This window comes from Nilaparvata lugens, chromosome 6 (assembly GCF_014356525.2).
Source record: "Nilaparvata lugens isolate BPH chromosome 6, ASM1435652v1, whole genome shotgun sequence".
NCBI lineage: Eukaryota > Metazoa > Arthropoda > Insecta > Hemiptera > Delphacidae > Nilaparvata > Nilaparvata lugens.
Genome location: NC_052509.1, coordinates 28220129 through 28234712, shown reverse-complemented (window position 1 = coordinate 28234712; position 14584 = coordinate 28220129). Strand labels below are relative to the sequence as shown.

Here is a 14584-nt window from a genome sequence, read left to right as displayed (position 1 = left end):
CTCAAAGCCATATCTAGCCAGCTCCCTCAACAAGATAACATGAGACACACAATCAAAGGCCTTTGAGAGATCACACAATACCAATTCAACCGATTCCTGTCCTTCATAAGCCTCCTCCTCCAAACAAGTGAAAGCACAGCCGATGTAGTGGACCTGCCCCCTCTAAAACCATGTTGCATATCGCCCAGGAGGTTATTATGTTCCAGATACTTGCTCATTTGCCTCAACATAGCAGTCTCTATGATTTTACCAATGATTGGCACAATGGTAACTGGCCTGAAATTGCTAATATCATCAGGGTTGCCTTTTTTAAATATGGGCACAGTTCTAGCAACCTTGAGGCAGTCTGGGAATACTCCATCAGTGAGGCAGGCATTTACCAACAGGAGGAGCGGGCTAACCAATACACTGATAACCTTCTTGAGAACATATGTCGATAGGTCATAGATGTCTTGACTGTAGGTGGTTTTAAAACTCTACAATATTCACCAGCTCAATGGCACTTAATGGCCTGAAACAATGAAACACATGTGGAGTCTCAGGCACGGATGAAGCTGGATCATGATCCGAGTCTGGAATGCCATCCACTATCTCAACCACAGTATTCAGAAAAGCCCTGTTGGCCTCATCAGGACTAGACCTACACTTTATCACTGTGTCCACCTTGCAAGAGTCCTTGATGAGATTCCACGCTGCTTTTGTGGGATTATGGGATCTGTCAATAAATCCGGCATTGAAGTCTTTCTTTGCCCTATCTATCTCCACTCTGTAAATCTGCTTGGCTCTCAAGTAGTTTTTATATTCCTCTCCCTGCAATGATGAGTTTGTTTTGTAGGCAGTATATAACATGGTAACAAGGACTCTTATGTTTCGCAGCTCTGGAGTATACCATTCATTTGTGAGCCCTTTTTGCTTTCTACCTTTATCAGTTCCAAAATTTGGTTTGCAGGCTACCGCTGGGCATGCTAGGTTATAAGCTTCTGTCATTTTTTTTATGGAAAAGGTTAAATTTTTCCTCACTTGTAGAGACTGTGTGCAGTAAATTCCAATTTATTCCCATAAGGTGTTGTCGAAACACTGCTACACTGTCTTCTGTAATTTTCCTTCGACTAAACCTATACCTATCCACCCAATCAGGAACATTTACAACTCTCTGGAGTTCTTGCAGCACATCAATCAGCACAGCACAGTGATCCGCCACCAGTGGGTTCACTATCGCATTCTTATAGTTACTTGAGCAGTCATTGGTTGCTACAGCATCTAGGCAGTTTCGTCCTCTTGTTGGCTCAAGGACAGTCCAGAACAAATTATGCATCTTCAAAACATTATGCAACCTTTGAGCCTTTGAATCTCCACTGTCAAGATGAACATTGAAATCTCCACCGATGTAGACTCTATTAGCCCGTTCAGTGACAAACTCCAGACACAGCTCAAGTTGGGCAACAAATTGCTCAAAATAGGCCTGATTTGTACAGTACACACAAATAACCACCAGTGAGCAGTTGCTGATAACAATGCCTACAACTTCAAAAACAACTTCAAATCATATCTTCCAACACAATTTTATTGTAAAAGTCAGTTTCGTCTTGTTCAAGCCAGTGTTCACATACACATAAAACATTTGGTTTCTTATTTCCAAGGAAAAGTGTCAATAAATTTAATTTTGTCCAAAGACATTGAACATTTATAAAACAAAATCGTAGGCTATCATTGGAAACTGAATTATTTACTCCATTAGCAAAAACTACTTTACTGAGTCATGAGGCTTTGTATGCCAAAAAGGCTTCCTGGTAGTGTTTCTGTTCTGAAATCTAAAATCAGGCCAACAAGCAGGCTGAAAAAAATTTTCTTTATCTTCAACTGCAACTCCCAGTTTGAAAATTTGTAATGCTGAGAGCTGGCTCTTACCTCTTCACAATAGACAGGTTTAGAGCTGAACTGATTAAAAAAGGTTTGGAAATCATCAAGTAAAACATCCGGAGCTAATTTTGACACAAAAAGCCATTCCCTGGTTTCAGCCGACTTTACTTTGTTATTGTTTGATTTTGAAGTGCCAATTATTTTGTTTTCACTGTCTTTATGATTATTAAAGCTAACATTTGCGTTAGAAAATTCTCTCTGTTCATTAGTTTTTGCTGGATAACCATTAGACGTTTCGTTATACAGTTCACTCACCTATCACCTTTCCAGCACTAGGTCTATTCAAGTCTTTAGCTGAAGTCTTATTTTTACTTTTAATTTTAACATGTTTACAACCAGCATTTACATAATACGCGTAAAGATAACATAACTGCTGGTTACATAATGAGATTTACATAATGATAAAAAATAATGCGGGTGTAAGTGCATGTCCAGTGCCAACATACCTGTCATCAATTTTTTAATTGGGATCGATTTAATATGTTATTTTGAGCACAAAAATTAAACGGCGGTCACTATTGTTTTTAAAATAAACTAAGTTCAAAGTAGCACAATTTTACATGCATTTAACCTATGAGTAGCAGCTATTTTGATTATTGAAATCATCAAATTATGATACACCTAATCTGAGTTTCCTAACCCAAAGCTTTTCCTAACCTAAGCTTTCCTAACCTTAGCTACTTATGGTTGCTACTTATAGGTTAAATCCATGTAAAGTTGTGCTATTTTGAACTTAGTTTATTTTAAAACCAATAGTAAACGCCGTTTAATTTTTGTGATTTTGTGCACAAAATAACATACTAAATCAATCCCAACCAAAAATTTTATGACAGGTATGTTGGCACTGGACGTGCACTTTAGCCAATGAGGCGTGTTAGCCTAAATGAACGTTAAAAAAGGAGATTAATAATATATTATACTGTCAATGTAAATTATTTTATAATTTCCAGATAATATTAAAATATTAGAAATGGCAATTAAAAGTTGTAAAGTGGAATTTATGAAAAATTAAAACTGCAACTCACCTTAGACACCAGGTTATATATGTGACTAATTACGGCACAATTGTATCTCAAATATGTTTAAAGATATCTTCCTCTATATTAAAAAAATCTTCTACGCAATAGGTAATAAATATAAAAATGATAATTATATAAACGCAGTAGGTCAGATTGCTTTCTTACCCTTATTAATGTTGTCACAATAGCAAATACTTGTAAAGAAAAGCTATACGTTTTCAATTATCTGTTAATATAAAACCCAGTAAAAACGTAATTATTATTTAAACTATTTATGAAAGTTTAATGAATTATCCTACAACTGATTAATATTTCTCTGCTCCTCTTATGTTTCTCAGATAAAACTATTTATCCAATAAAATTAATTTAGTCTTGAAAAGACTGGCTGAAGATGTTCAAACTTCAAAAGGTTACCTACAACGATCAACGATAGCATCGACAAACCACAGCATCGACACGACATAGCATCGACAAACCATAGCACCGACACGACATAGCATGTTTTGTTATCATTTTCTCAAATTGCATGTGAAATACATGAGAAGGTGCATGAAACTACCCATTACCACATATCCCAGATTATTGTTGGAGGAGATCACAAGAATAGGGACTTTTGTTGTCAATGACTGGGATGTGCTTGAAAGGCAGCACGGCATCAATGCCACAGAAATACTCTCTCAGAATGTCTCTATCAGCAGCTGTGAACAGAGCTGATCCAGTTGAACAGATCAATCAGCCAGTGAAGCTGTGCTCCCTGTGCAACTGGACGGAAGAAGAGGATGTGATGCATTTTGTCGCCAGATGCCCCATACTACGCGAGATATGGTGCGCTTACTTGAGAAGAGGCTTGCTGTCAAGAGAGGAGCTGAAGAGGTACCTGAATGGCAGTGACTGGAGAGATGATAGCCGCTACTGTTGTACTGTAGGGCTGCTTGGCAGTGCAGGTATTCATTGATCCAGTAGTTCAATTTTTAAAGCTTTCTTAAAACGTATCTTCTTTTGTAGTAAAAATAATAATAAAAAAAAAACTTCTCTGCCATATCGTTTAAATATAATTAATGTAGCATTGTTAACTTTTTGCAACTTAAAAAAGGGAAAAAATTATCTTTCTCCTCTCCCCCTGGACGGATCTTATCCATGGGGCGAATGCCAGTAACATAATACTTATATAGAAATATTATTGTAATAAATTGTTGTATATTTGACCAATAAAGGCAATTATTATTATTATTATTATTATTATTATACACAAGTTCAACAGCATAGGGCACTCCCATAACACAAGAAGAAAGTTTGATCTTCCAATTCAATACCTCAAATAAGATTGGCAAAGACACATAAGAGTCATTACTATCAGAGATACATGATATTCAATAAACTTCCACTATGGGTTCGTAATCTGCCAGAGAAAAGTTTTAAATTAGTTGTTAGTAGATGGCTGAGGAATCAGCCATTCTATAATCTTAGTGAATTTATGGCATCCAACCCAGATACAATAATATTGAAAAATGATCAAATCTTGCTGATCTACAGTACCTGTTTTAAAGTTTGTAACATTGTTTTTGACACATTATTCTTTGATTGAGCAATTAGAGATTATATTTTAGTGGAACATATTGTAAAATTTATATAATATATTATTATTGTTTTAATGGATTATACTGTATCAATGTTGATTGTTTGTCACCTTGACGAAGTCTATTGCAATTTTTTTGTTTAATGGCAAATAAAGTATTCTTATTCTTCTTCGAGATTCTGTTATCGATACATTGTACTTTATCAATATCGTATAGCCTTTGATAATGCAGAAAATTGGTTGTATAAACTGTTTGGGGGGAACATCAACTGTTCAATGGGAGAGCCGATCGACTGTAAACAGAGATGGCCTTGAAGTTCCTAGCGTTCCACAATTCCACTTTGAATACTTTGAAGTAATGCGCATGCGCTTGATCAACCAATAGAATTTACATGCGTGACTAGCCACTACATTTTAAAATTATTGCTAAAAAGATCTGAGCCAGCTGGTGACAGGACAATAACGGGCTGGAAAAGCTGGATACACACAAGATCTGCTCTCTTCATAGTGAATGATTTAATAGAATCAACAATTGCCAACAGTTTGCAATTGAATAATCACATTTTCTCAAATTTCAAGCTTATTTTCAATTTCAGGTGAAAATGTTACTGGACATTAATTGAAGAGATTTTCATGCTCAATCTTTTCCACTCGAAATTTTTCATTTGAATTAGATCTGAGATATGATAATTGGAAATCTAAAATCAAACTTTGCATAGATGGGGCGGAGTTCCTGAAATTTTTACAGATATGGGACTTGTGGCAGTTGATATAGCTTATCAATGACTATTTTAGGTATGAATTTGATCAAAATCGTTAGAGCCATTTTCGAAAAACCCTGTTTTTGACTACATTTTTGCCATTTTAGCCGCCATCTTGAATTGCATTTGATTGAAATTGTTCGTGACGGATCCTTATGGTGTAAGGACCTTAAGTTCCAAATTTCAAGTCATTCCGTTGATTGGGAGATGAGATATCATGTACACAGATGCACTGCCGTGCTACCAATTTTTCCTTAAACGGTTGGATTAGCATTTAACACCTATCACCTAAGGAAAGTTGTCGGCTCCAATAAAATAGATTCTTGATAAACTGTGAATGGATCTATTGCCTATGAATGAGAAATCCAGTTTTCAGAGCAAATTAACTTATAATCTTCAGATGAAAATTTTGGCAAAACACAGAAATATACAAAGAACAATAACTTACAAGCCTAATGATTTCAAGTAACTACGAACTAAAATACTTATCTAGTTTACAGTTGAAACACAGTGGCTATTGGCTTTACTACACTAATAGCGAATTTTGCACAAAAATTTATATAAACTTCAATCTAAAACATTAATAAATTCATTTAAACAGACAATAACTCAGAGCACAAAATTATACAAGCAACAGCCAGCCATGTTTTTCAGAAGAAGGTCGAACAGGAAAAAGACACAAGTTGCCAGTCACGAAGACAACGCCTCCAACATTATAGACACGTCACCAAAATATTATAATTTACAAGTTTAGAATTCATATTCTACATCTGTTCTCAATAAAACTTTATTTTGAAAATGTTATTTTAAAATTTTTCATATATATTCTATTTAAATAAACTGTTTATCCAGTAATTTGTTAACCCTGCCTCGGTGACATTATGGAACAATGCAACAAACATTTACGATAATAAATTCTCCATCAAAAAGTTTATCCGTCTATTGATAACTCTGACATTTACTATAAAGTTCCATAGATCTCGAATTGAAGATTCGATTCCAATGTGAGAAGAAAAATGTAATATTACAAATACCCCCCTCTTGACATAAAAAAATTTTACTGTTTGAAAATTCAAAGAAAAATTTACATTGACCCTAATGAAAATTGTTGAAATTTAAATTTGAGAACAGTAACAATTTTTTCTAGAAAAACAATACATGTCACCCTATAATTGAAAATTATTATAAAAATTCATCAATAGCGTTTGTTATATGTTTCCAAACAATATTTCAAAATATAGAATATCAATATTACTTTTGATTTAGCTTTATAATTTAAAGAAAAATATCTCAACAGAAAGTTTAATATGTAAAGAATAGTTTTTTGAAATTGCACATAAATTTAATAGATAGAAAAATTTAATTTTTTATTGCATAAAAAAAATTATTTATGTTGAATGGAAAATTTATTATTATTATTTATTTTTTAAATGAATTGATGAATTGTTACATTTAATTTTCACATAAAATTTCAATAAATCAAAAAATGTTCATTTCTTTCACTATTGCCGCGGTTGATTTTATTGATGCACATTTTGGAAAACAGTCCGTTAAGGCACTCAGTATGATTTTCAGTTAAGTGTGACTCCAATGTGATGACGTTAAGTGTTGGGCTGATCTGGATGCACATAGTGTTGGGCTGATACTTGTAGTCGACTGCTGCATACCAAACTCGATACAGGTGACATCTCAGTTAGCATTGCTTCATGTTTGTAGTAGACGGCTGCATTCCAAATTCAATACAGAGTCACATAAATTTTGTATCATATTTGTAATTATACAATGTACATTTCAGGCTTGAAATGACAATGTAATTTGTTTTTTGGAAAAGAGATAGACGCTGCATACAGGATTAATTTAGGTGAGGATTAATTTAGGTAAGGTTTGTTTTTTTTTTATATTTTCAGCTTTCAAGGTTTAGAGTTCTGCATACAGGAATAATTTAGGAGAGGATTTTTTGAATTAATTCTTTCATGATACTGTGACTGTTCTTCTGAATTCAAAGTTGTGAATGTGAACATGGATGGCAATTACCTCCAGGTAATGCAGTAGTGTTGAAGTTTGAGATACAGAGTCAGCAATAAGCATTGGCATTGCTATTGGCGTATGCTTTGGTGTCGGCTTTGGCATCGGCGTTAATATTGGCATTGGCGCAGGCATTGGCATTGGCATTGGCGCAGGCATTGACATCAGCACAGGCATCGGCGTTGATTTTGGTGTTGGCATCAGCATTGGCGCAGGCATCGGCATTGATTTTTGTTGTTGGCATCAGCATTGGCGCAGATTTTTTGGCATTGGCGTAGCTAATGGCATTGGCGCAGGCATCGGCATTGATTGTTGTTGTTGGCATCAGCATTGGCGCAGATTTTGGCTTTGATTTTTGTTGTTGGCATCAGCATTGGCGCAGATTTTGGCATCAGCATTGGCGCAGATATTGGCTTCGGCGCAGGCATCGGCGTAGATATTGGCGTTGACATCAGCACAGGCATCGGTGTAGATTTTGGCGTAGTTATTGGTGTTGACATTAGCGTAGTTATTGGTGTAGGCCGCAGCGTAGATTTAGGCGTAGATATTGGCGTAGTTATGTCACACTAGTTTGAAAATCACCCAAATGTTCTTAACACTCTTCATGGCGTTCACTTGTTACTGATTTCGAGATTCACATGATAACTATTTCAATGTTAATGTCTGTGCTGTACCTGTTGTCTTAAAATGCTTATAAACTAAAAAGAAAAACTTGATTAGGCTATCCATACAATCTAATACACATAAAAATTATTTTAAATATATATAAAATTGAAATTTGTTAACATCTTATTATACAGTCAGCAATACATAAATTGTGAAATATGGACATATCAATGATAAATTTAAAAAAAAAATCATTCATTTATTCACTGTTCAAATATCAACATTTTAATCCATTCTTCAAAATAGAAATAGAATTTCATAACACCTGTATCATTATCAAAATTGTAAAAAACAAACATCATAACAACACAACAAAATTTAATTTCAATACATATTTCAATAATTTCAGACATTTGGTCTTCTATTCAATCATTTCATAATATATTTGCATTTCATTATTATTTAATGTAACATTTCATTTATAGCATGTTCATTTCACATTTATGATTTATCATTCAGGGTTTCAAAATTATTTAGTTTTAATTTTGTTCAAAAATTGTATAAAAAGCAAATTATTTAATATTATTAATCATCGTTTGTTGGATACTATAGTTTATTTCGACTCTTCAATGTTCTAACACAAACTACATTTCATGACAAAACTTACTATCAATCATTAAACAAGAAACCATTCAAAACATCAATAATATTTTGCTTCAAAGGCAAACAATATTCATAATTAATCATCATTTTGCATCTATGGCAATCAACATAAGTAATGAACACAAAAAATATTATCTCATTACTGCCTCTCTAAGTCATAACCTCTGTTATTCCTTCTTTAGGCAATAATGGGTTTCCATCTCAAAAAACAATCACATACCAGCAAAATTCTAATCAACAAACCCCACTAAAAATTCTACATACACTCCAGCATCCATTTCAAACGATAATCAATCATATCAAAATTTATAGAACAAACAGTTTTAAAATTTGAAAAAAAATATCAATTACAAAACACTTTAGAAAAATTTTAGCCTTTAACTCATTTCAATTGATATATAACACAACGTTTTAAATTAAACCAATTATTTTTTAAAATAATTTAAAATTTAAAGACTGTATAATAAGTATAAACATTTCAAGATTATGATACAAAGATGATCAAGATGAATACTGGGTAAATAAGTTCCCTAAAAAATACAAACAAGAGGAAAAGAAAATTGGGTAAATAAATTCCCTAAAACAATACAAAGAAGAGAAAGATTAATTAGAGCCTATCCTACATGTCAGTACTGAACTTTCATGAGGAAGTATATTTAATAAAATATACTACTATGGAATTTTGTAAATTCCAAGTATGACTCTAATTTGTTATAATTGTGAGCTATCACTCCCACAAAAACAACTGGTGAAGGAAAAAAAATGTTGACTATTGTGACTGGGTGGAAAGTTCCTAGATGTCTGTAAGGCAATGTGATAGCAGACTCTAGTATCGGACCACAAAAACAAAAGTATGCAAAAGGTTTTACAAACATTTGTTGTTGCAGTCATAAGGTTTTTATATCGCAAACAAGTAGGTCAGATAATCGAGTCCAGCCATATGTGGTTCACGCCCACACCTCTAAAAAAATCACACCTACTTGTCTACCAAAAATCCAAAGTATGGACAGCAAAGAAAAAATAAAATGCAAAATGGGTTAAAAGCCCAGAAGAAAACTATAACCTAATTACATATGGCTTATGGCACGATATGCAATGAAAGATGAGAACATGGGACAAAATTGCTCTGAAAAACCTAACTACCTAATATGATACCTAAAAAAAATAGACATGATTAAAATATGTAATACATGATGAAAAAATATACCGCAAGCAAACAATTATTTACACAACAATGGATAGATTTTAGAAAAGTTAAGTTTTATCAACAATTTAAAGATTAGGAAAATAAGCTACTATTTCAACTTCTAATATTATTTCAGAAAAATACAAATTTAAATGACTATGGACAAGATTGGTTAAGATATGCATCATAGAAGAAATTTACTGAATATTACACAAAGACAGGAAAGAATCGAAAATTGAAAAGATTAAGGGCCAAGAAAATAGGCTACAGGAAAGAAAAAAGACACAATTATGGACTCTTACCATACGTAGTATTTACGGTCATTGCTATTCTGAATCCCGGCATGACACAGGATTCCTAATCATTGTGTGTTGGGGAATACCCTTTCATCATGTGATTCATTGTCATCATCTTGTAAGTAAGCAACTTGAAACAACCTTTGAATACTAACACATCAATGGAGACTTTGCGTTTTGTTTTCTTCAAGAACATGATTTTATTATTCATGGGTTCATTTGTTTCAACAAAGCCGTTTTGCCTACAAAAGTTAGTCATGTTCACTTGAGAATGCATTGCATACACCTTTTCAATTCTCAGTTGAAAGTTGAACTCATCAACTTGACTCAAAGCAACATTCATTTTGTTCACATTGTTTCTAACCTCCACAGAAACCTGTCTCATGTAATCATTCATTTTATTTATAGTTTTCCTAACCTTCAATGTAGTAATCTGATCCATAGAAACATTTGATTTGTTTACTGTTTTCCTAACCTTCAATGTAGCAATAGTACTTTCTTGATAGTTGACTTTCAATGAAGACAACTCCCTACCTACTTCTTTACTCAATTCTACACTTTCACTATGGTTGACTTTTTCAACAACAGTAACTAGGCCTACATTGTCAGAAACTTGAATGAGTTGATCTTGTAACTTAACACTACTATCATTCTGCTTCAGTTTGTTTTCATTTTCCTGATTATCACTCAATGTTTCAGCAATTCTTGCTTCATATCATCAAACCTAGCATTAAACTTAGCATTTTGCTCATCAAACCTAGCATTTTGCTCTTGTTTAAAATTATCAAACAGTTGTGTTAAGGCAGCTATTAACTCATCATCATTTTTAATATTTTTCATATTGTATGCCATTTTGCTAGTCTGCACAGATAATATATTCATTAGGACTTGATCTCTCTTGAACTGATTTCCCACTCAGCAACAAACCATTCATAACCTATCAAGATATCTATCCACTAATAATTTCTATAACCAGGGATTTCATGGTGTACCATTTGGGACATATTTATTTTGTAATTCTGTCCCACCAGAGGGGTAACATTTTGCCGTGCTACCAATTTTTCCTTAAACGGTTGGATTAGCATTTAACACCTATCACCTAAGGAAAGTTGTCGGCTCCAATAAAATAGATTCTTGATAAACTGTGAATGGATCTATTGCCTATGAATGAGAAATCCAGTTTTCAGAGCAAATTAACTTATAATCTTCAGATGAAAATTTTGGCAAAACACAGAAATATACAAAGAACAATAACTTACAAGCCTAATGATTTCAAGTAACTACGAACTAAAATACTTATCTAGTTTACAGTTGAAACACAGTGGCTATTGGCTTTACTACACTAATAGCGAATTTTGCACAAAAATTTATATAAACTTCAATCTAAAACATTAATAAATTCATTTAAACAGACAATAACTCAGAGCACAAAATTATACAAGCAACAGCCAGCCATGTTTTTCAGAAGAAGGTCGAACAGGAAAAAGACACAAGTTGCCAGTCACGAAGACAACGCCTCCAACATTATAGACACGTCACCAAAATATTATAATTTACAAGTTTAGAATTCATATTCTACATCTGTTCTCAATAAAACTTTATTTTGAAAATGTTATTTTAAAAATTTTTCATATATATTCTATTTAAATAAACTGTTTATCCAGTAATTTGTTAACCCTGCCTCGGTGACATTATGGAACAATGCAACAAACATTTACGATAATAAATTCTCCATCAAAAAGTTTATCCGTCTATTGATAACTCTGACATTTACTATAAAGTTCCATAGATCTTGAATTGAAGATTCGATTCCAATGTGAGAAGAAAAATGTAATATTACAGCACATACACACACACACACACACATACAGACCAATACCCAAAAAACACTTTTTTGGACTCAGGGGACCTTGAAACGTATAGAAATTTAGAAATTGGGGTACCTTAATTTTTTTTTGGAAAGCAATACTTTCCTTACCTAAGGTAATAGGGCAAGGAAAGTAGAAATTGCTAATATTCTCAAGCATGAGCAACAATCAACAAGAACTTATTATGTTACTGTATATTATGTTATTTTATTATATGTGTAGACTTGGTTAGATCAGAGTATAATACTAGTAGTTCTGTGAACAGTAGACCTAGCGCAGTTATAAACTGCAGCCTCCTCATATACAGTCCATCAGAGTATCCTCATATACTGTCCATCAGAGTAAATTCTATCCTGTCATGTCATGTCGCGAGATATCGTTGTGGAAACGGCTAATGGCTGTTCGGGTTGGTGTATCAAAATAATGAAGAGGTGGATTCCAAAAGGGCTTAAGTCAATTTTTTCACATTTTGAGGTTTTAGTTGAATCTGACTCTAGAGCATCATTTCTAATATTGGAAAAACAATTCATACCATAACAGCTTAAGTCAAGTATACTATACAAACCAGTAATGTTTTCCAAAAGTGCTTTAGTCATGCCTTGTTCTTTTCCAAACAGGCTTAAATCAGCTGCCAAGCGTTTTGCGCATGCGCGATTCCAGCAGTTGGCATCTATTTGCTGTGATTTTGAGGTTATGCTGACTGATTGACTTTGATTAGTGAATCGTGTCTGAGAAATGAAGAAGAATGTGATTAATTTTTATAAATAAAAATTAATATTTTGTTATGTACTTAGATAGTTATTAAAACCTTTGTTGACAGCTTAAAGACAAGCTCTGATTATCAATACTCTTATAAATGATAAAAGTTTGAAGTTGTCCCCCATATGAAATTTCCAGAAGTGCTCAAGTCACTGACTTAAGGTCGTTTTGGAAAAAAACCCAAATTTTTAACATCTTAGAAAAATTATTTTGTCATTGAATCTCACTTTTAATTATTTACTACATCTATATAGGCCTATTGCTATACAGTATATACAAGCACACTATATTCAAATTGCTATACAGTCGAGCCTCTCTATAACAAGCCACCAATCAATCATTCATTTCTTTCCAAAACATACATGAAAAAGTCAAAAACTAAAAACTAACAAAGCTAAAGAGAAATTAGTGACTGTATAAAATTAATTTTTTTACAGTAAACTCGTTTATACTGTAGCATGCTAAATCCATCAAATATGCTCTCAGCAATTCCTTAAACTTTGATCTATCAGGTTCATGTCTTATGCAACCTGGGAGACAACCAATAAATTTTATTCCCATGTATGTTGGACTTTGTTTATATTTTTCCTTATTGTTTCTTTATTGTAAAATTATTTTTATTTCTTGTGTTGTAATTATGTATATCTACTTGCCGTGGGAATCTAGATTCATTAGTTTTTATAAATAATATTGTCCTATAATGTACAGGCTGTACACCATCATGAACTTTAACTTACTGAAGAATGGCTTGCATGATTGCTCTCTATCAAGATTTAGAATTATTCTTATTGCTTCTTTTTGTAATAGGAGTATTTTATTTAAGTCTGAGATGCTTGTTCCTCCATATATTTCAATTCCATATGAAATGTGGGAGTGGATCATTGCAAAGTAAACTGCTTTTAACGTTTCTAAGTTGGAAATTTTTGCTAGTCGTCTCAGCGCGAAAATTCCTGAGCTTAATTTTTTACATATCTTTTGAATGTGAATGGACCAACTACGTGTGTTTTCAAGATATAGACCTAAAAATTTAATTTCTTTCTTATTATTTACGGAATTAAGTTGTTTTACCTCTGAATTTCTACAAGTAAAATGGAGGAACTTTGTTTTGTTATCATTAAGTAGCAGATGTCTGTGATTTAGGTACTTTTTAGTTAATGATATAGAATTGTTACATTTAATTTCTGTTGTGTTCCAGTCCTTATCAGCAATGCACAGACTTATATTGTCAGTGTATAAGCATAATTTACTATTTTCAACTAAATTGCACATATATTTAGGCAACCCCCCTAAGTAGCACAGAAACAAAAATGGACCTAACACCGATCCTTGTGGTACAGAATAGTTATTACATTTTAAGTTTGATCCAATATTGTACTGTATATTTTATATTTACATACTGTTGCCGTCCTTCTAGATATGAATTGATCCAGTTAAGCTCTTCACCACTTAATAAATTCTTCTAAGCAACAAATATTTTTACCTTGTCCCATGACATTTCAGAATTTTGGCTGCTTATTTTCTTCTATAACGAATTTTGGACCTCTCAACTACAAAGTTATCTCTCTTCACTTCAACATACAAAATGTAGTGTGTATAAGAAGCCAACAGTCAGAATTGTTTAGTTTCAGCAGAAAGGTCAATAAACTAAAAATAATGACAAGTTCAGGTAGGAAGAAGATAGGATGGTGAAAAGTGAATAGAGTTTGAAACACATGTCGGAAATTGAATGCAAGTTACTGGAAATAGAATTTCAAAAACCTGTCATTCGTAGAACAGGCAGGTAGACAGGACTTTCCCATCCTTCTGCTTTTGTCACACATTTCAATTCTTAGAGCTGATGATGATGATGATGATGATGATGATTATGACTGTGACAAATCTGAAGAGAAGAATCCGTCAGATCAA

General features: G+C 33.1%; 1 protein-coding gene across 4 annotated transcripts in view; it reads right to left on the bottom strand.

The window, feature by feature from the left end:
- LOC111064515 overlaps positions 1-14584 on the bottom strand; it is a 68100-nt gene that overhangs the window by 43086 nt on the left and 10430 nt on the right. The window contains exon 1 of one of the 4 annotated variants that reach the window (XM_039430602.1): positions 3105-3374. The exons of 2 other annotated variants lie outside the window; for them this stretch is intronic. The gene's annotated coding sequence lies outside the window, so the exon portion shown is untranslated. Of the gene's footprint in view, positions 1-2945; positions 3375-14584 lie in introns of those variants that run through there. One more of the 4 variants, XM_039430601.1, reaches the window with a different exon arrangement.